The sequence below is a fragment of the Mesocricetus auratus genome, unplaced genomic scaffold (genome assembly GCF_017639785.1).
Source record: "Mesocricetus auratus isolate SY011 unplaced genomic scaffold, BCM_Maur_2.0 Super-Scaffold_100001, whole genome shotgun sequence".
Classification (NCBI taxonomy): Eukaryota; Metazoa; Chordata; class Mammalia; order Rodentia; family Cricetidae; genus Mesocricetus; species Mesocricetus auratus.
In genome coordinates, this window is record NW_024429187.1 from 11578659 (window position 1) to 11601766 (window position 23108).

The window sequence follows — 23108 nt, forward strand, 5'->3', positions numbered from 1 at the left end:
AGCCTGTGAGGAGTGGCTTAATTTAAGGATGAAACTAGGGTTTTGCGAAATAGAAAATTCATCTTTTAGGTAAGTTTCCTGTAACATCATTTATTATTAAAAATGTTTGAGGTTAACTTTCTGGAAATACCTTGGAATCCAATGCTCTTTTCTGGTGATTGGTGAACAGCTACAGGCTACTGAGCTGAAGGCAGGCTTGGCATCCACAGCTGCAGGCTGCGCTCCTCAAGGCAGGCTTGGTGTCCACATACCAAGAGGGGCCAGTCAAGACACATGTTTCAAGAGTGCCCACACCACCTCAGGAGGAAGAGGCCAAGGGAAGATCTGGAGCCAGGCACAGCTTTGCTCCTTAGAGAGTGTGCTAGCTAACTTTACTGCCAACTGATTGGATTATGAAACACCCATGGCATCCATGAAGTACACCTTGAGTAACTACGAGGATGTTTCTAGAGAGAGTAAAATGAAGGGGAGAAACTCACCCAGAGTGTGGGTGGCATCATCCTGTCCATGAACAAGTCTAATGTATCGGGCGAAAGCCTGGAGATTTAAATGAAAGAAAAGACGTCCGGCCATTCGTGTGTGTGTGTGTGTGTGTGTGAGTGTGTGTGTGTGTGTTTATTGCAAGGAAGGAGCAGCCTTATATACAGACTTACAGCACAGTGGAGAAACCCCAGGTGTCAGAGCTCGTGTTTTCATAATTAGAGGTTGATGCCAGTGGGGCAAGGCTGGGGCTGTCAGCCAGGACTAGAAAACAGGATGCACCTGTGGTTATTGGCTGACAAGCAACTCACAGAGACCCCGTGGGGGCTGGGGCCCAACACCATCCCACGAGTGGGGTCCTAGGCTGAACGAAAAGCAAAGGAGGCAGCTGGGCAGCGGCATTCATCACTGCGTCTAGATCCACAGAGATGTAAGCAAGCAGTCACATGCTCCTACCGCCCATTCAGCATCACGCCTTCCTAGCTACGATGTACTGTATCCTCAAATCATGAACCTCAGTAAAGACTCTCTCCATTAGGATATTAAGAAAAAACAATAGTAGAAACCCCAAAGCTTTACCACCCTTAAGTTCCAGCACAGGTGTGCGTGCATGCGTGTGTGTGTGTGTGTGTGTGTGCGTGTGCATACATGCATGTGTGTGCGTGCGTGTGTGTGCATGCGTAATGCATGTGCGTGTGTGTGAGTGTGCGTGTGTGCATGCGTACATGCATGTGTGTGTGCGTGTGTGTGCGCGCGTGTGCGCGCGCGCGCGTGTGTGTGTGTGTGTGTGTGTGCGCGCGCGCATGTGTTTTCAGAACTGAAAGAAAGCAGCTCTCATCCTGGAGTTTCTACAGGACTTCTCATGACAATGGGCTGGGGGCTCTTTCCACGTTACCTTAGAAAGTTCTCATAGAACCTTCTTGGAGCACGTGCCAATGTTTTCACAACATAATATATTTTGGGCTCAATTCTGTCTAGGAACTGGTCACCCCATGTCCTGAGTAATGTATAAAATTAAAACAAATCACACCCCCCCAACTCACAAAGTTAAAAATTAACCTTGTTTCCAATTGCTTACTAGTTAGTAATGAAACAGGCTTATTTGTTAACTTTAACACTGTAGATAATCAGCTAGCAGGATAGTAAAGATTCAGTTCCTACTGTTCTCATAGGAGATTTCATGATGACTAGAGAGGAAAGAAAAAAAAAGCAAGAGGAAATATTTCAGAGAATATTACCTCACTTGGGCTCAGCTGTGTGGAGGCAAAAATCACACATATAGCTATACATGTCCATTAATTTTATTTTCCTAATCACCTTGGCCCTGGGCTGGGAATGTTTACATCAGTCCCGTCTTTTACGTTCTTTTATATGTGGAGGTATCATGTTGATATGGTGATTATCCCGATTTTAAGTCAGTTGTGATCGGACTTTCAGATGCAGAAAACAAGCTAAGTAAAAAAAAGTCTGTTTAGGGCCTGGGAAGATGGCTGAGTGGTTCAGAGAGCTTGGTGCTCAGTGGTGAGGAGTGGGCTTTGGATGCCAGCATCCGTGTTGAATGGCTCACAAGCCCTTGTAACTCCACCTCCAGGGGATCTGGCGCCCTCTTCTGGCCTCTTTGGGCATTCATGTACTTGTGCGCGTGCACGCACGCGCGCATGCGCGCACACACAAATACAGTGAAATAAGCCTTAAGGGAATATTTATGGGTTTGAGCTATGAACTTGTGGTTCATCAACAGCTTCTGGTGCAGGCGATGCAGAGTGTAGCGACGGGGCGGGGGGGGGGGGGCGAGGAGGGCAGTAGCGGGCAGTAGTTCAGAGCGCCCGTCCTGTACCAGAGACAAGCCGGCAGTGAGGCCTTTCCGCGCTTGCTTTCACCCTTCCCTCAGCCTCCAGCCTGCCTTCTTCAACTCAAGTTCCCGATGGCTTCGCCTCCACCATCCTCCAATCTGTTGTGATCCCCAAGCTCTTGGTAGCCAATGGGAGCTTGGCTCACAGGTCTCAGGTTGAGATCCCAGCAACCTCAAGTCACACCAGAACAGGCAAACTCAGTCTGACCCAATGGTCGATCCTCTCACCTAAGGCCTTTTGAGGGAGCCTGAGTGCTAGTCTGGGCTGTGGATCACGAAACCCTAAGTTTGACATGAGACCCTGAGTTTGACAGTAAATTACAGGTTGTCCAGCAAGGGTCAGGCATACTCTTTAAAAAGCATTCGTTTGTTTTTACGTTATGTGCATGGAGGTTTTTCCTGCATGTATCTCTGCGCATCGTATGCCGGAATCCCTCGGAACGGAGTTGCAGAGCGTTTTAGCTACCATGTAGATGCTGTGAACCTTCTGGAAGGGCGGCTTTTAACCTCTGAGCACCTCTGCAGCCCCTCATTCGTACTCGCTTCTGTCATATGAAAGCGCACGCACTCCTCAATTACTCCCATGACTTACTAATTTAACAAATATACACCGTGAGTCTGCCATGTTCTAGGTTGCGATATAGCATCAAATAGCACAGTCCCAGCCCCCACCGAAGCCGAGAAGACATCCCTTGGGGCAGGTTATATGGCCGAGAGGTGCCAGCTGGATGCAGGAAAGTGAACCTGAATGGTGTGCCAGAGCAGCCAGGGTCTTAACTGCGGAGCCGGCTCTCCAGCCCCTTTCCTTGCTTGTTTGAGGCAGGGAGTCGTGTTTCTGCGGTGTACCCCAGGGTAGGTGACCCATGAGCTTCTGGAGACTGCCCTGTCTCTGGCCCCACCTCCCTGTAACAGTCTGGGGTTACAGATGGAGTCCACCACCTCTAGCTTTTCTACATGAGCTTCCATCAACTAAGCCATCTTCTGACCACTGGGAAAAAAAACAACAAAAAACAACATTTAAATAGCATAGAATCCGCAGGGGCATGAGATAGTTCTATAGTCAAAGGGAGTAAACGTATTAACTTATTTATCCAGTCATACACCTTCTGGGAATTGCGCCCCGTGGAAATAAAGTCAACATGATTTCAATCGTCATTTAACCTTCACTCTAGCAGAAGTTACTGACATGCAGCTACCATTTAAATACCCGTTGCGCAAGTAATTATTGAAATAGGTCTACAAACAATGAAGACTGATTTAAAAATCGTATACTAGAATATCTCATCCAGTTGGGGGTGAATGGCCACAAAATAAAAATCACTTCCTCCGAGAAGCAAAGGCTGAGCCACATTGTAAAGAGCAAGTTTTAATTCATGAGGACCCCGTGAGGAGGGAGGTTTCAGACAGGCTGCCACACGGCCCCCCAGGTGGGAAGGAGATGACACATCTTAGTGATCTGAGAACACTCTCCTTGACGATACCTAGTCTGACCCGAAGAGAAGAAACAGGAGTTCAATCAAGGTCCATCACTGGCTACACAGTAAATTGGGAGGCCAGCCTGGGCTATGTGGGATCCTGTTTGAAAACAAACAAACAAACAAATAGAAACTAACTAGACTGACTACTAGAGGCAGAATCACACACTTGTTCTAAGCCTCAGCAGCTAATGTGAGGGACAAAATCAGCAGTCCTTAGCCTCTGAGTGCGTGTGGCAGGCCACGACATGCTCATTCTTCCCGGGTCTGGCTCTCCCTGCGCAACTGGGGAAACAGACAAGACACACAGCTCTGCCCCTTCTGTCTGAGGTGATGCTGCTGCCCTGAGAAGTGGCACTGGTAACTCCCTTAGCTTTGCTGTTGGCACAGTCTCACTAAAGGGCGGTGGTTACAACTTGAAGTCCATTTCGCAGGGCCAACTCTGCCATTAACTGGTTTAACTAGTCCCTGGATTGTTTTGTGTATGCTGGGTTTTATCATTTATAAAACATTGGGTTGTAATGTGGTTTTTATGATGATTTCTCTTAGTCCGGTTACATTAAACAAGTTAAGAATTAATTAATGATCTTTAGTGCCTAATAAGCACTTAGCCCAATTAAAGTCTGAGCAATGTCCATACAAGGCCCATTTCTAATTTTGTATCAAAGCTTATGAGGAATATCTATGTACGTTTTTGCTGCTCACCCTCCCCTTCCTACCTAAAAATATTTTTATTTTGTGTAATTATTTTGCCTCCATGTATGTGTGTCTGTGCACTCTGTGGGTGCCTGACGCTCAGGCCAGAAGGGGGCTTTGGATCCCCTGGAACTGGAGCTACAGATGACTGTGGGCTGCCATGGGGCCGCTAGGAGCAGAGCCTGGGTTCTGCACAAGAGCAGCCAGTGCTCCTACACACTTTCCTCTCTTATTTCTGAAACAGATTCCTTTTACAGTTCTTAGGCTAACCTAGAACTTGAAGTCCTCCAGCTTCAGTCTCTGCTCATTTTTCTCCATTGCTGCTCTAGTGCCTTAACCCAAGTCACTGTTGTTTCTTTTCTGGGAAAACTGTGATGTTGTGACCAGTCGTTGGTCCATCCCCGCCTTCCTCATAGCCCACTCTCCATGGAGCAGCCTCTGGTATCTTAGGAAGATGTAAATCAGATGGTTCAACTCCAGTGTCTCAAACCTCCCTCTTGTATCTAGTTTCTAGAGTTAACCCTGAGCTCTGCAGCATTTCTCACAAGGCCCTCTTCACTTCTGCATCCAAGCTCTAGATAGCACATGTATTTGTGTGCACACGCACGTGCACACATGTGTACACGTACACACACGTGCACACGCGCGCGCACACACACCAACCTACCCACACACACCAACCTACCCACACACATACATACACCAACATACATATACACACATACACACCACTCAGACATACATGCACACACCATACACACATCCATGCACATGAACATACATACACAACACATACACACAACATATACATACACACCAACCCACCCACACACCACACACACACATACACACACCACATAATATACCCATGCACACACACACCCATGGACACATAGACGAGCATGAACACACACATACATACCACACACACACATACCACACATACACATACCATACATGCACACATATACTCACATGAATGTGCACACATATGCATATGAATATGCACATGTGTGCACACACAGACACAATGAAATGTTAAAAAATACTATTGGACAGGTAGAATAAGTTGTAGTGTTCTGCAGCATGGCTGCCTATTGTTCATATTTCATGAAGACCCAGAAGGGAGACAGTCAAAGACTCAAACTCTGAAGATATGACAGGAAGACAGAAAGGCTAATTACTCTGCATTACCCTGCTTGGCACACATGTATATCACATTGTATCTCAAAAGTATTTGAACTGCAACACATGCTTAGCTAAAAAATAAAAAATAAAGATAATATAAGGGAGTCTTTTATATATTAGATCTCCAGAAGATATTTGGTAAATAGATGATTGAAGGTCTGTGAGGAAGTAAGGCATTGTTATTACAATTGTGATTTAGCAACTCAACAAAAAAATGAACAGTTTATTTCACACCAAGGATTTATGAGTAGTCAACTAGTTAATATTATTCAGCTTCGACTTCAAGCCATTCCTGCACTCTGAAGATGTTTTATTGTGGTTATAGTAAACTTGTCCCGTATCTCCTGGAGTGGGGTACCCTATAGTCCTATAGTTCTCTGTCTCTCTCTGGTTCTTAGAGACAGCATTTCTCTGTGTAACAGTCCTAGCTGTCCTGGAATTCACTTTGTAGACCAGGCTGGTCTTGAACTCACTGAGATCCACCTACCTCTGCCTCCCAAGTGCTGGGATTAAAGGTGTGACACCTCTACCACCCAGCAGTAATTTATTTGTCCCTCCCCCCACCCCGAGGCAGGGTTTCTCTGTGCAGCTCTGTGTAGTCCTGGGTGTCCTGGAACTCACTCTGTAGACCAGGCTGGTCTTGAACTCACAGAGATCCGCCTGCCTTTGCCTCCTGAGTGCTGGGATTAAAGGCGTGCACCACCATTCATCTACCCTATAGTTCCTATGCTCTGATGAAAATATTCCTGGTTTCTCTACTACGTCCAAATAAATAACCACTGTCCTCCTTTTTTAGCATTGCTGGCACTATATCATGAGTTCTAGAGTATAACACTTTCAGAAGTGTGTCAAATATTTCCCAAGCATTTAGTGAAATCTTGAAACAACATAATCTGAAATTTCCGGTTTTTGGATTGCTAGGATACTCAACAACTTTTTTTTTTTGCCCCTAAACTCTTGTGAATTCTTGGCTCTTTTATTCCTCAGTTTCCCTGAACTTAAGAAGATAATGTTGTAGGCGCTTCTCTTTTCAGGCAATGTGGGGTTGGCAAGTCAGTCTCCCAGTCTCACAGATACTCCTTAGAGATGCTGGGGGAGTCTTGGGGAAAATCTGTGGACTCACACGGGGAGCCATCATTTCCTGGCGGCAGTCAGCTAGGATCACGTGAGGGCATGGCAAGGCCTTCTTTTCTTCTTAATGTGATTTTCCCATCAGCCTTCCGTAGTGTCTGAAATATCTACTGCAAGAATTGCTCCTTTGGGTTAAGAGGGTTATCTCCAGGGAGACATGTTGAAAATGAGTTCCTTGTGCGGAAAACACATGAGCGCCAATTAGCACATCTGCACCAACTGGATTATTACAACTGAAGTTGCCTTTCAGAAATAAACTTGAGCTGAGGGAATGGAACAAGTTGTCTTCTGCCCCCCCCCCACTCATCCACCCTTGAAACAGTCAGACAGTGCTTCAATAACGAAGACCTCTGCTAAGCCACGAAACTGAACAACTAACCAACCAAGCCACAAAAAGAAACCCCAGCCTTTTTGTCAAGGAATTGTCCAGGCTGATGACTCCTCAGGAATCAGATTACACAGGCAGAATAAATCAGTGGGTGTGAGTCTACAGCCAGGAGTCTACAGCCATGTGTTGCTATGGAATGCTGGGAACAGCGTTGGGTGGGGGGTGGTGAGGGCATTTTGCTTGATCTTCAGAGAGGCTTGAAGATGAGGAAGCATTTCAGTAGATGGAGATCGCACGACGGGGCTTAGAGTAGGAAGGTCTGGAGAGACTGGTGTCAGCCAGGGCATGGTGAGTTTCTGCTGGAGAGCCAGGGCGGCAGAACACCTGGAAGGTGAGCTGGTGGGGTTCCAGCTGTTGCTCTGCTGAGGTGTAGTTGGTCTGCAGTGAAACACGAGCATGGAGCGTGTGCTGCTGGATTGGTGATGCGTGTGCACTAGTGGTACAGTGAATGTGTCCACCAAAGGCTTCTGGGTGCCTCTTGGTTAGTTCCCTCTCTCATTCCTTTAGGCAGCCATTCATCTGTTTTCTATTGCTAACGACTGGTTTGCATCTCCTGATATTTTCTATCAGGGCAATTGTACTGTATTGTTTTCTTGGATTATAGTGCCTTTTGCACAGTATAATGGATGTTAATTTGAGAGAAAAATGCATGGCATCTTTCTGGGTCTGGCTTATTTCACTTAACAAGATGACCTCCAGTTCTGCCCACTTTCCTGGGACTGACAGGATCTTACTCATTTTTAGGGCTGAATACTCACTGTGTACCCCAGGCTGCCCTTGAACTCACTGTGTATCCCAGGCTGTTTTTGAATTCACTGTGTACCCCAGGCTGTCCTCAAACCCAAGGAGGTGATCTTGCTTCTGAGTACTGGGGTTACAGAAGTGTACCCCATGTCTGACTTTATTGAGTTTGTGAGTTACTTTGATCCAGATTCTTTATTGACTTTTTGATTTACAAATTTCTTTATAGACTGTGAACCCTTCCATTAAAAAAAAACACATCTGAAGAGCAGATATTCTTAATTTCACTGAGCTCCACTGTGTTGCTTTCTAGAAGGATTGTGTCTGCACACATCTTTGTAGCTAAGCAATCTTAGTTTAATCTAAGAAAAAAAGAATTTCACTTTTAAAGAAGCCACAATTTTTAAACATTAATTAATTAACATTTACATATATGTTGATCTTAAATGTAAATTTGGGTTTGGCTAAAAAGTTATTTTCATTTGTTGTGTACATGTGTTTGCCTTCATGCATGGATGTGCACCGTGTGCACACATGTGGGGGCCTAAAAGGGGGCCAGATGCCCTGGAGCTGAAGCGGCTGCATATTCGTGTGATTGTGTGTGGGTACAGGATAGTTGTGTGATTGTGTGCGGGTACAGGGAACCAAACCCAGCTCTCCTGTAAGAGCAGCAAATGCTCTTCATTTCCTCCCCACCTCTCCAGCCCCTGAAGTTCATTTTTAATGTATATGATATGAGGTAGGGTTAAAGCTTCTTTTTTAATGGGCTACTTGTTGGAAACAGTGCCATTTGTAGAAAAGGCTCCTCTCTCTCTCTCTCTCTCTCTCTCTCTCTCTCTCTCTCTCTCTCTCTCTCTCTCTCTCTCTCATTGCCTTTGTATCTTCCCCAGAGCTCAAGTGTTTGTACATGGGTAGAGATATATTTATCTTGGTTCATTAATCTATTTGAATATCTTTAATTAACAAAGTCAGCTCTGCATTCTTTCAAGGAGTTGTAGTCAGCTTGGTTCTTCCTTTCCAGTTGGATATAGCACATTTGTTAGGACTGTTTATCGATTTCTTCATAGAAGTTTGCTGAGATTTTAGCAAGGACTTGGCTAGGACGCATCAGTTTGTAGAGATTTGACAAAGAGTGACAAAGGCATGTGCATCTATTTATATGGGTCTCCAGTAAGTCCTCTTAGAAGCATCTTCTTATTTTCATTGTATAAATCTCAAAACCGATGAGATGCGTACTGAAGTGTTTCATGTCTTCTATGCTATTGTAAAAAACACTTAAAAATCTCTCTTTTAGTTGTTCATTGGCAGTCTTGAGACACTCTCTTGAGCTGTGCAGCTCCATCTCTTAACATTTGTTAACTTGTTTAGTGTTTTAGCAGCTGCTTTCTCTCTTCCGTTGGGTTTTCCACACAGTCCATCATATTGTTCAGGAATAAACATAATTTTATGTCTCCTCTTTCCATCTGGTTGTCTTTTATTCCTTACCTTCCAGAGATGGCTAGATCTTGGCTGTGATGCTGAATAAAGTGTCAACACCAAACATTCTCTCATTTTTTGTCTTGGGGGTGTGTGAGTATTGTCTTTAGGCACTGCTATGGATGAAATGTGTCCCCTGAGACCCAAGTTCCTCTGTTACAATCCTAATCGTCAGTGTGATGGTTTGGAGAGGAAGCCTTTACAGAGGCAGTTAAGGAAGAGCAGGGCTATAAGGTTAGGCCCTAATCCAGTATGGCAGACGTTAGCAGATGAGAAGTCAGGTCTCAGATATGTTTGAGTATAGAGAAAAACCAGGCGGCGGCAGAGGGAGATGGTAATTACTTACAGACAAAGGGGGAAGGTCTCAGAGGGAAACCAGTTTAGCCTCCAGAATGGAGAGATTCATCTCTGCCATTGAAGTCACCTTGTCGATAGCATTTTGCTATGGAGGCTCTAGATGTCTAATGTAACCCTTAAGTATGATGTCAACTGTTTTTATAAAATGACCATCATCAGTTTCCATTCTATTCCTAGTTTATGGAAAGCTTTTTCTTTCCAACCAGGAATGTATATAGGATTTGTCAACGTTTTTCTGGATATAGCGAGACCATATGGTTTTTATTTTTAGTTTTTATTTTTTGCCATGCTGAGGATTGAACCGAGGGTCTCACACATGCTAAGGGAGTGCTTTACCACTGAGCAAACTCCCAGAACTGATTTTGATATTTAGTTTTGGAGGTTGGGGACATAGTTTAGTGGTGGAGAGCATCCGAGAAGCTTAGATTCAGTTCCCAATACCATGACATAAAATAATAAGTAGTTTTAAAACTATTTTTAGATTAGTTATTTACTTTAGATTTTCATGTGTGTGCATGTGTGCCTGAGTATACGCATGTGTACAATGTGCATGAAGGTGCCTGTTGATAGTGGAAGAAGCCTTGGACCCTCTGGAACTGAAGTTACAGGCAGTTGTGAGCGGCCAAATATGGGTGCCGGGAACTCAACCCAGGCCCTCTGGAAGAGCAGCCAAGTTCTCTTAGCTGCTGAACCATCTCTCCAGCCCCCAGATTAGCTTTTTCAGGTGGATTGAAACTGATTTAACAGAGCATAAAAATTGTCATGCGTAGTTATTAGTGATATTTTCAGTGTTTCTCACGTTATAAATTATGTAAAAAAATCTAATTAGTCACAATTTAGCCTTTGTAGACAGGCAAAAATCTTGGGGGTGGGGTGGGATTTCATAAAAAGCAGTGAGGGTGGATGATAGTTAAACTGTAAACCTCCAATTAGCTTAGAAAACATATGCATTTGGCTTTAAAAATGGAGAGACTAGAAAAACAAGAGAAAATCAGAACAAATGAAACCCAAGTGTACAGTGCATGGTCTTCTGTAACCATACAGGAATAAAGAATGGATGCCTATGTAGGTGATATTTGGAGACCCCTGGGAAGATAACTTCCTTCTCCAGTATGGCGACTGGGCGACTGTATTTCCCTGACTTAGTGTTACCACTTTTACAATTAGCTTTCACTGGGAAAGCCAGGTGGTCAATTGAGTGATCACTCGGGGCTTCAGGGATTTGCCAGGTCACATGACTTGCTAGGTCTTGGGGCAATTTGACTGAAGGCGGAGCACCAAAGAGCTAAGGGTCCCTTTACGTGGTCTTTTTGAAGCACAGAATCATTTCATCACAGGGTATGTCCTCAGAAGGATTCATTTCGGGTCACGTGGGCTATGGTGGGGCTGGGGACCCTTGAGAATGACACGGTTCGCTTCAAGAAGTAGGTGCAGAGAGAAGCAGGAGACCATTGCAGGAGAACGCTGTCATTGTCGGGCTTGTGTCTGGATGTAAGAATGACTGAGACGGTACATTTAAATGAGGGGTGAGGAAGGATGCCCAGGGGATGTGGGGACGGGAAGCATGGGGAGACAGGTGTAGGATTTGGGGACCCAAAATCCTATTGGCTTAGTCCCATAGCAGTCTGATTAACTGAAGATTTGCTTGTTGAAAATTGAGACTCATTGCTACACATGTGTGTGATGTGATGCCCTAGAGTTAAGCATAGCGAGAACCGAGGCATTCGGACTGCTCTATGGATTGGAACTCTGGTTCTGTTACTGCTTGTGGGACTTTGCGGCAGCTAAATATGCTTTGTCTCTATTCTCCCACCAGGAAAATGGGTTATTAGAAGAAAAAATAGCTGTGCTAGTTACTTTTCATATTGCTGTGTCAAAATAACTGGGAAAGCGGGGTTTTAAGGAAGGGTTTATTTTGGCTTACAGATGGAGGGCACAGGACATCAGGGCAGCTGGGGCCTGAGACAGCTGGTCACGTGACACTCACTGTCAGTAGGAGGCAGAGAGAGATGGGCACTGCTGCTTGCTGGCCTTCTCCTTTCTTATCTATTCCAAGATGGGCCACCCACATTGAGGGCGAGAGTTTGTTCCTTAGTTAAATATATCTGGAAACATCTTTATAGACACACCCAGAGGTATATTTCCACAGTGATTCTAAGTCCAGGCAAAGATTAAATGTCATAATTGAGATCAACTGGGATGTGTATTTCCCGGACTCTCCACAATGTCTAGCGCGCACACACACAGACACATTCCTACGAGGAGGTCAATACATAAGTAATATTGGGAGAAATAAGACTCACTGGGGGCAAAAGATTGTACATGGGTTTTCTAGACATTGACAAGAGAAAAACTACTTGTGATTTTTTTTTAAGTATGGGTAGCTAATAAAAATTCAATTAGGAAGGAAGGGAAGCACAGCTAAACCTCTAAAGGTGCTTTTAAAAGTTTAAATTATTCACAATGAAATAAATGCTAATTAAACTTGTGCAGAAAGCATTGTTAACCCACCAGACAGACTGGAATGACATACTTGTGGAGGGCAAGTTGCCACCGTCAGTCTACATGTGAATTTCCCCTCACACTCAGAAACTTCACTCCTGGGAGTTTATCCTGCAGATGACACTGCACACGGGGAGTGTCACACACCAACTCATTTGTTCTGACATTGTTTGTCACACAAAAAGCCAGAAATAACCAAAGCGTGCATCAATGGAGGACTCGGCGGATAAATAATGCCCTTTTTATTTATTTTTTTATGTGTAGCGCGAGGAGGCACCCAGGAAGAGAAGCCGGGTTAGAGAGTTCCTCCAGCTGCACTGAAAAATCCCGAGGTGTGCGCTCCACATTTTATAGACGGCACCGGGGATAGCATGGATGTAAGTTTACATTTGGTTATAATTGCATAACGAAACACTGAAAACATACCCGAGAAACTAATAAAAACAGGGCCGTGGAGGGAGGGAGGTGGCAAACGGGGCAGATAGTAGCGGAAGTCGGAGCCGGATTTTTTATTGCATTTTTTTAATATACAATTTTAAGGTGTACAATGAGGAACACTTTTTTTTTGTCTACTCAAAAATAAAAAGAAAAATCTTTTTGATCAACAGTAGCAGCCTTCCTATGATAATAGGAAGTGACAGATCATGAGTTATTTTCCTCCTGAATTAAATTGCTCTATACCACTTCTCATTTTGTCTTATTAGCTGTTTTCCACAAAGCCTCAAAGAATAGAGAACGTCCACTGCCCACCAGGAGCTGATGAAGAGGCCTGGCCAGCCATGAGCAAATGTGGACCAATTAAAAATTTTTCTTCCTGATCCTTAATGATTCCAATTTCCTTTGTTAATACAGCTCCCCTGAATGCAAACAGCTCAGATGGTGCTAATTTAGCATTCATGAAGGTTCACTGGGTAGACATCCGCATGAGAGTGACTTCTAATGTAGACCCTTTATGCTACGCTTCCCGATTCTTACATAAGGCTTCATTGATGACTGGAGTCACGGCTTTGTGTCACATACGAAGTTCAGGAACTGGCAAAGCAGAAGATTTTTTTTAAACTGGAAAAGGCCAAGTGTTTGATATTTTTGTCTTATAAAGCCGGTTATTCCACTACCGTCAAATGACAGATTAATTTCTGTGACATTAGCCCATGTTAAATATACAAAATTAAATGCTTCTCTTCATTTATTAAGTTGTAAATGCTACCCCCGTATACTTCAAAATAAAATGCAAGACTCACCCTTATGATTGAAAGATTAGACGAGGCTTGAACCAGTAAAAATAGATTTTTTTAAAGGAAAAGTTATTTTGAGTGGAACACTAGCTGTACTAGACAAATTCAGTCGGGCCTCCTCTTCAGTCTTGTCAAAGCTTACCACAGTCCAGAAGGCACCAGTGTCTATGCCAAAAAATCAGAGCAGCAGCAGTTAAAAAAAATAAGTGCACTCAGAAATATTAAATGGAAAGCCAAAGTCTATAAATAAAAAGGCAAGAGTGGGCTGGTCAGTCACCAGTAACTGAACAGAACACAGGAGCTGGGAGGGTGAGAGAGATTGCACACACAACATATGAGATTGGCTACAAATGATTTAATTAAGCCGTGCTCCTTCTACACGAGACTCGAAGTCTCTAAATGTTAAGAAAAAACGGGAGTATAGAACGGCGATGCCTTGCTGTGCAAGCTCTAGTACATACGCAGCAATGCTTGTGCCAAAAGCAGAAATAGAGGCAGCCGATCAACCCCGGGTGAGTGCGGCGCTTTGTGATCTCAGTCTGCTTCTTGCTATTCAGCCCAGCCTCGTGGCTCTGCCTGAAGGACCCTGCTCATCAGCAAGGGAGCATGCACCGCACCGCATGCTTGGAGTGTGGCTGGGAAGCGCGGGACAGAATGCGTAGCCAGTGCGAAGGAATGTTGAATGTGATTAAAAGTTAGAGACCCCACAAATAAAATAAGGCGGGATGGCTCAGTGAGTAAGGACTTTGCTGCCAAGCCTGATGATCGGTGTTCATTCGCTCTCTGGGACCCACATGGCGGAAGGACGGGGCTCCTCCAAGTTGTCCTCTGACCTCTACATGCGCTGTGATATCCCCTACATGCACGCGCACGCGCACCCACGCACGCACGCATGCACGCACAATAAATATGATTAAAAAGTAAGAGACTCAATTAATAATTAAGATCAATGTGGGAAGGACCAGAGGAGGGACTGAGCAAAGAAGTCCCCTCAAGTGGAGAGAGAAAAAAGGGACCGAGGGCTGCCTGCTAGCCAGCCTCAAAAACAGAGAAAATGGACTAGATAATGTCTAGGTGACATTAAAGGCTGGCTTTGTCTTAGCAAATCACTTGACTGCTCAGCAGAATCAGACCATATGGCCTCTTTCTAGAAGGGAACTTGACTCTTCAAATAAGAAGCCCATTCAGCGTGATGACATTTAGATTCCAAGAAATAAATATAGGTTTATAAAAACATGCACCACAGGCCTCTTGGATAACCACGATTTTATGTCTTAAATTCAGCCAGGAAAAAAAATAGAAATTATATATTCTTTTATGTACATTTAGATTTTAAACTAAAAGGGATCTGAGGTTCTGGAAGGGAAGTCTAAGCTCAGATTTGTGGCTCTGTCTATAGCATCTATATCAGTCATATTGTTCGTTTCTTAATTCAATGAAATGGGAGAATCGCGCATGCCAGAAACCAGAATGGTTTTACTCCGATCACAAATTGGGAGGCCAAAAAGCTAAATCCATATATGTGCACACATGCACACACACAAAATCCCTTTTCCAACTTAATAAGAGGCAGCCAGAATTCTGAAGGGAGAGGGTTATTTTTAAATGCAAAGATGGCTTTGATAGCTACCAGCTCTGGTTGTAGCTGTGGGAAAGGCACACATCCTGCTAATAGATTGACTGAGAAGGAAACCACCATTGGTGGGTTTTGCTCCCGGCTGGATCCAGTGTTACCACTTGGCAATCTGTTATTTATGTCACTGGGCGGTAAACAGCAGGGAGGGGAGGGCACCTGCAGTGGAATGTCTCTGAGAGGTTGCTTGCATGTGCTAAACACGTGTGGGGGAGGCGTTTCTGCGGTGTGTGCTTTATCAGAGCTCTAGGAGATAAAAATGGGGGCAGATAAAGAAAACTGAAGGTGAGATTCAGATAAACAACGGAACATTTCTAAGGTATTTGTTTAATGAGATACAGAGAATGTAAATGTGTACCTTCACTGAAAATCAGCCTGAAATGAACATATTTTTATAAATTAGATGTTAGATTCAGATTAAAACAAAACCTTTTTAAGATGCAGAGTTTTGGTGTCATATAAAACCATGTGCAGTTGAGGTAAGGACAGTTGCACCTCTGCTTCAGAACACCTAACCACAGTCTCCATGAGGAGATCCTGTTAGCTTTGTGGTTCTTGTAGCTTTTAAATCTGTGTATGTATGTATGTATGTATGTATGTATGTATGTATGTATGTATGCATGCATGCATGCATGTGTGTGTGCCTTGGTCTATTTCTTGGAGTCATTCTTATTGTCCATCTTGTCATCTCTTTCGGTGTCTGCTGCTGTGGTGTGTACACGCCAGGCTGGCTGTGGTACTGTGGTAACTCTGTGGACTCTCCTGTCTCCTTCTCCCACCTGCTGTAGGAATTCTGGGATTACAGACACGCACCACTGTAGCCGGATTTTTAGGTGGGTTATGGAACTCAAACTCAGGTTTGTCAGGCTGGCCTGTGTGTGTCAGACCTATCTCTGTGTCCTTAACCATGGTGCTACTTTTAAAGTTTTGTTATGGAGGATGACCCGTCCATTCTGGAGTGTTTAGGACTCTCCCAGACCTTTATCCTCCACTGGTGTACCTCCAGTTGTGAGACCGATAGTGTCTCTAGATATGGCTTAATGTTCCCCAAGTGGCAAAAATCTCCAGTGGTTAGGAATCATATGTATATATGCATATGTGTGTATATACATATATTATATATACATGTATGTACATACATACGGTTATATATATCACTAAAAGATCAAAAAATGTCCCTGAGTAAAGTATTATTTATTTTGCTTGTTTATTTACTTTTGTTTTTGTTTTGTTGAAGCAGGATCTCATGCAGACCAGGCTGGCCTTAAACTTGCCATGTAGCTGAGAATGATCTCAGATGTCCTGACTCCCTCTCAAGGGCTGGGGATTGCAGGGTGTTCCACTAAGTCCGGCTATACTTGCTGTCAGAAAAGAAATTGGGCATTTATATTTCAGAAGCATTTTAAGACCCATTTAAGTGATGAGGCAGATTAGAATATGGTTGGGAAAAGGAAAGAAACCGGGTTGGATCTTCGGTAGTAAATGTCCATCTTGTTTCCATTGTTCTTCATTGTGGAGGCCAACTTTCCCTTCCCTGGCTTCCAGACCCAGAGGAGAAAGGCCCGAGAACTGCTCACCTCCTTTTCCACCTCTTTGCCCTCCCATCTCATTTCCCTCCTAGTCTGATCAGTAAGTATGGAAGGTCTTAGCTGGGAGGATGCGTGTCTAGCATGCATGACGCTCTGGGTGGATCTCCAGGGCTGTGTAAAAGTGGACATGGCAGTATTCACCTGCAATCCCGGCACTGCATAAGACTGTCTCAAAAACAAAACAACAAACAAACAAACAAACTAAAACCCAAATCAAATATCCATTGAAAGTGCTCAGATGGAGTAGGAGGTGTGTAACACAAAATAATAAAAGATCCAGAGACTGATAATTGGGGTTCAAACGTCAAGCTGAAGATCAGAAAGCAAAGCAGCCAGCCACTAGCTTCTTACTGCTACCTCAGAGTGAATGAGTTGGCCCTGTCTCCATGAGTTCTTACCAAGCTTCAGACTGTAACCTCTCCTCAGTGTGGCTGGAGAATGAATGCCTCTCTGAGACCTCGCTTCTGTCTTACACACTTCCCTAATGCTGGGATTCAAGGTGTGAGCTATAATTCTTTTTTAGACTGATTCACTCTTGTGTAGATCTGGGTGGCTTTGGACTCGCAGAGATCAGTCCGCCTCTTAACCCTGAGTTCTAGGATTAAAGGTGTGTACCACTACCTTCCAGATTCTGGCTGCTGGGATTAAAGGTGTGTGCCTGGCTTCTATAGCTTGTGGCCAGTTTTGCTTTCTGAATCCACAGGCGAGCTTTGACAAACCACGAATGATAATGTCACCACAGGAATGACATGAAAACAAACTCCCACCCTGTTCTGTTTCCGTTTCCTCATTACCTTCCTGATAATGGTCAATGATGCAAGTTGCTCTGACCACTGACTCCTTGTGGTAATTGATACGTCCAGTTCTGGGCGCCAGTCAATGTTGCGTCTTCATGGAAGGTCCCTGCCATCCCAGTTTGTGCCTGGGAGGTGGCTGCATCTAATCAGAGCAACAGTCTTTGCTTCTCTTCTGACTCTGTCTGGAGCTTTGTTTATTCTCCTTGGTCTTCCTTCTTCTGCTCACTAGCTGCTTTTCAGATCACATTGAGATCCAGCTTCTGCCCAAACCTGAGTAGCTGTAGGGCACAAAAAGCATTAGCCTAATGGGCACCATTGGTGGATGCTGTCAGCAGTCTGTGGGTGTCTTTCTCTTGGGGTGCTTTTCGTGAGCTCTTTCAAGGTCACTCCTTCCCCTCCTATGCACAGGACTGGCCAAGTCCTTGGTAATTCCCTTCTGAACACCCAAAACTACGATGCTGCCATTTCCCTCCAGGGGTCACTCTTCAGGAGACTCCAGGAGGACTCCAGATAGCTCCCCAGGATCAACCCGGGTCTTGAGGACAGGACATGAGATAGTCAAGTACTTCTTGGATTCACAGACCTTGCTTGTGGACCCCACCGCCCCCAGCACTGAAATATTAATTAATTAAAAACTAGACTAAGAAGTCTAGTTGCCAATGACTCCTCTTAAGTAGTTGGTCAGGTGGCCCTGTTCTTTATTAGCAACTGTCCAAAATACATTCCTGTCCCCCATAGATCATTTTTCTGTAGGCAACATGTATTTGAAATTAAGTCATAATTCAGTCTCCAAGGAAGCGTTTGCTTATTTATTCCTCTCTTACATTTTATATTCTGACTACAGTTTCCCCTCCCTCTACTCATCCCAGTTCCCCCGCCACCTTCCCTCTCCCCCAGATCTACTCCTCCTCTATTCCTTTCAGAAAAGAGCAGGTAAACCCAGAGGACAAAAGGGTCCCAAGAACAGGCAAAAGAGTCAGGGATACCCCACTCCCACTGTTAGAAGCCTCACAACACTCCAAGTTAACAACCACAGCATGCACCTAGTGTAGACCCAGGCAAGCTCTATGATTGTTTCTTCAGTCTCCATGAGCCCCTATATGAGCCCAGTTTAGTTGATTCTGTTGGCTGTGTTCTCCTGGTGTCTTTGACCCCTCTGGCTGCTACAATCTTTCCTCCCCCTCTTCTATGGGGTTCCCCTTAATGTTTGGCAGGGGGTATTTGCATCTCCTCCCATCAGCTGCTGGATGAAGCCCCTATGATGGCAATTATGCTGGGGTCTGGTCTATGAGCAGAATTAGGAATAATTTTATTGACTTTTTAAGTTTTTATTTTTGGCCAATCATGTTTAGTTCTATCCTAGGTCTATGGGCTGTCCAGCCTCTGGTTCCTAGGCCTCCAGGCAGTGAGAGGGGTGGGCTCCCTGGTGTGGCAGTGGCCTTGAGTTGGACCAGTCACTGGTTGGCCACTCCCACAACTTCTGCACCACCATTGTCCCCAGCACATCTGGCAGGCAGGACAGGTTGTTGGTCAAAGGTTTTGTGGCTGGTTGATGTCCCAGTCCCATCACTGGAAGCCTTATCTGGTTATATAAGATAGCTGGTACAGGCTCTGTATTCCCCCATTAACAGGAGAATTCATTAGGGTTACCCTCAATAGATTCCAGGAAGTTTCCACTGTACTGGGTTTCCATATCACCCCCCCAAATTCTGTCCAATTCAGTTGTCTCTCCCAGTACTCTCTCCCTTATCTCTCTCCAACCCCACCTGATCCCTCCTGTTCCCATCTCCACCATCCCTCAGTCCACCTGCAAAATATATTGTATTTTCCCTTTCCTGGAAGATCTATGTATCTTCCCTTGAACCTTCTCCAAGGTTCAATTTCTACTAACATAACCCTAAATCCTTTACAACTGGTGTCCACCACACAGTTAGGAGGTACACATCAAAGCTACTAAGGGGAGTGGAGGTGTATCTCAAGGTAGAACACTTTCCAAGCGTGCACAGGGTCTAGGGTTCAGATCCAGTACCCCTACAATCAACCAACAAACTGACCAACTAGCCAACCAAACAACCGAATGACTGACCAATCATCCATCCAATTGACTAACCATTGATCTGACTGACTGAGCATTCATCCAACTAAATGACCACCCATCCAACTGACTGACCATCCGTCCAACTGACCATCCGTCCAACTGATTGACTATCCATCCAACTGAGCAATCATCCATCCAATTGACTATAACCATTGATCTAACTGACTCACCATCCATCCAACTGATCAACCATCCATCAACTGACTGACCATCCATCCAGCTGACCAACCATCCACCTGATTAACCAGCCATTCAACTGATCAACCTTCCATCCAACTAACTGACCACCCATCCAACTGACTGACCAACCATCCATCCTACTGACCAACCATCTATCCAACTGAGTGACCATCCATCCAACTGAACAACCATCCAAATAACTGGCCAATCACAAATCATGAAGAGAAAACCCATTCATTGTCTAGTTTTGTGGGAATGGACAGCTCATGTTTTTTTTTTCTATAAGAAGATAGCTAACTTTAAAAAAACCATATATTTTATTGATTTGTATTTTTGTGTGTAAATGTGCATGTACATTTGTTTACAGGCAAACGCATGCTGGGTGTGTGCATGTGGAGGTCAGAAGGCAATTTTGGGGATAGAATTCAAATCATCAGGTTTGACGACAGCCGGGGCCTTTACCACTAAACCATCTCTCTGGCTTTCGATAGCTTTCACTAAAGGAATTCTTTAGGTTTCTATGTCACCTTTTCAGACCCATCACGGTATACATTTCCAAGTGTTAAACACACAATTCACAGACAAATATGCCGTGAGCACATAACAGAGATTTATGTGTTTCGTAAGTGAGTACCAAACACTGGGATGCATCTGTGACATGTGTGCTTAGTGTGTAGTTGCTGAAAGAGTGTGGAGGCAGAAACCAACGGCAGGCAAAGCCGATCTCTCGGCTGGTTACTGAACTATTTCCTGTGAAGAACACCTGATGGAAACAGCTTAAGAGAGGAAGATGAGATGTTGTGAATGAGAATGAGCTCCCTAGACTCACGTGTTTGAATACTTGGTTTCCAATTGGTGCAACTGTTTGGAGAGGATTGGAGGTGTGGACTTGTTAGAGGAAGTGTGTCAGTGGGGGTTGGGCTATGAGATTCCTTTCTTTTTTTTTTTTTCTTTTGGTTTTTTCGAGACAGGGTTTCTCTGTATTGTTTTGGAGGCTGTCCTGGAACTCCCTCTGTAGACCAGGCTGGCCTCGAACTCACAGAGATCTGCCTGCCTCTGCCTCCCGAGTGCTGGGATTAAAGGTGTGCGCCACCAACGCCCGGCTGGGCTATGAGATTTTAACAGACTCTTTCCCAGTATGTCTTTCTGTGCCTCATGCTGAGGATCGGATGTAAGCTGTCAGCTACGGCTCCAGTGCCATGCCTGCCTGCCTGCTGCCAAGCTTCCACCATGGTGGGCATGGACTTCTACAATAAAAGCTGCCTTGGTCATGGTGTTCTGTAACGAGCAGAAAATGAACTAAGACGGAGTGCCCTATGGGTTTTCTGTATCAGCTGACTCTTCTGGAATCATCCTTACAAACCCACCCAGAAGGGTGTTTCCATGATGGTTTTAAAGCCTGTCCAGTGATGACTGGCAGTCATAGCTATTGACCTGCCATGATGGTCCCTGGGTTGTGTTTCCTTCCCAAGGGGAGACCATCTGCGTCTCTGCTGGATAGACAGGTTGTAGCTTGTCAATCTTCTACGAGGGTCTAGTGTCGTAGATGTGCCTCACGCAGTGGTGCACAGTGAGGCTGCCTTTCCCTGGAACTCAGGTGGGCAGGAGGCAGCCTGCAAAGCAGGAGAAGCCTCCCAATAATTCTTGGTGGGATACAGCCATTCCCCTGTCTCCTGCATCACAGGAGCCTGATAGCTGGTGCGGAGACTGCATCTCTCAAAGCCCTGATGCTTGCTCTAGGGCATTTCTAGGAAAGCCTGCTGGCATCTACTGTACACAGCAGGCAACCTGTAGGCCATGTCTCAGCGTATCTTTGAAAGGGCCTTATTTTAAAATTTTGATGGCTTTCTCTCTTTCCTCTCACTCTCCTTCCTCCTCTTTCTCCTTTTTCCCCTTCCAATCCTCTTCTCACCATCCCGGTTTTCTTCCATCCCTCCCTCCCTCCCTCCCTCCCTCCCTCCCTCCCTCCCTCCCTCCCTCCCTCCCTCCCTCCTTCCTTCCTTCCTTCCTTCCTTCCTTTCTTCCTTTTTTCCTGTTTCTCCCCTTTCACTCTCCCTTCTCTCCTCTCTTCTCCTGCTCCCTTCTCTTCCCCTCTCCTATCTTGTCTCTCCCCTTCCTCCCTCCCTCCCTCCCTTCCTCCCTCCCTCCCTCCCTCCCTCCCTCCTTCCCTTCCTTTCCATTTTGTGTCCGGATACATGAACACACAGGCAAGCGGTACACTCTCCACCTAAGTTTCACCTACAATCCTTTATGTTTTCATTTAAAGCAGGGTCTCACTAAATTACCCAGACTGGCCATCCTCCTGTCTCAGACTTCTGGATAGCTGAAGTCAAGTGTGGATACCTTTTCTTAATGCAGCTCTCTTGTGGAGCAGGTGGCGAGCGTGACAAGGCAGTTTTGTTCATCTTTGCCACCCCCATCCTGACCTTGTGTTCATAATCTGTGGTTTTGTGGATCATAATTTTGTATCTTGTTAAAGCAAAATTCCTATAACTCAAAGGGGGAAAAATCTACCATTTTGCCTTAGAACTCTCAGTCGGAAAACATCTTCGGGAGAGCTTCTGAGGCCGCGGAAATTGCTGAACTTTTCATCTAGCTTTAAACTTTTATTTTGTTTATATCGTCCTGAGAAAGGCTGCTGCAGTTTTGTATTGGTTGATTAAGCTGAATGTTATTGAGAGTAGTCTGTGACCGGTTCCTAGATGGCTTTGCCAGAGGCTGTGGACTAATTGTCTGAGTCACACTCTTGGTGTTGGGTTTGAGAAAGCATAGCGGATGCTGAGTCACAATGCTTTTGTGACAGTCTAGCACTGAATTACTGTAGCCCTCCCTAGCAAGCAAATTCAGTGATGCATGGCTTGATGGCATTTGCATACAACCTGTGCTTCCCGTGGGAACCTTAGCGGGAGCTGGTGCTGTGCCTTGTTCAGATTCCAGAGGCTACCTCTCCTCCTGACTCGTGGTCACCTCGCATCTGTTGCTACTCTGTCCTCAGGGTTCTGTCTTAGTGAATTCTCATGATGACACTGGGCCTACCCAGTGTTTAAAGCCCTCGTCTCAGGGCTCTTAGCTGTCATAGACACGGAGTGTTAAGTGAGGTAGCCACAGGTCTTGGGATTAAGATATCTGCTGTCACAAATATAAACTGTAATAAAAATGTAAGACGTATCCTAATCCTATTGCTGCAAGGGTAAGCATTAGAGTTTTAGCTTTGTTCTTTTCAGTACTTCAAAGTATGGCTGCTCCCTAAGCCCCTGAGCTGTCTCTGTAGCCTAAACAACTGTTACAGA

General features: G+C 44.9%; 1 long non-coding RNA gene across 1 annotated transcript in view; it reads left to right on the plus strand.

Moving 5' to 3' along the window:
* LOC110341403 overlaps nucleotides 1-13471 on the plus strand; it is a 31369-nt gene extending 17898 nt beyond the window's left edge. Inside the window, exons 2-3 of the long non-coding RNA XR_002383338.1 lie at nucleotides 12551-12663; nucleotides 12991-13471. This is a non-coding gene — a long non-coding RNA (uncharacterized LOC110341403). The remainder of the gene's footprint in view (nucleotides 1-12550; nucleotides 12664-12990) is intronic.
* The last annotated feature ends 9637 nt before the right edge of the window (nucleotides 13472-23108 follow it).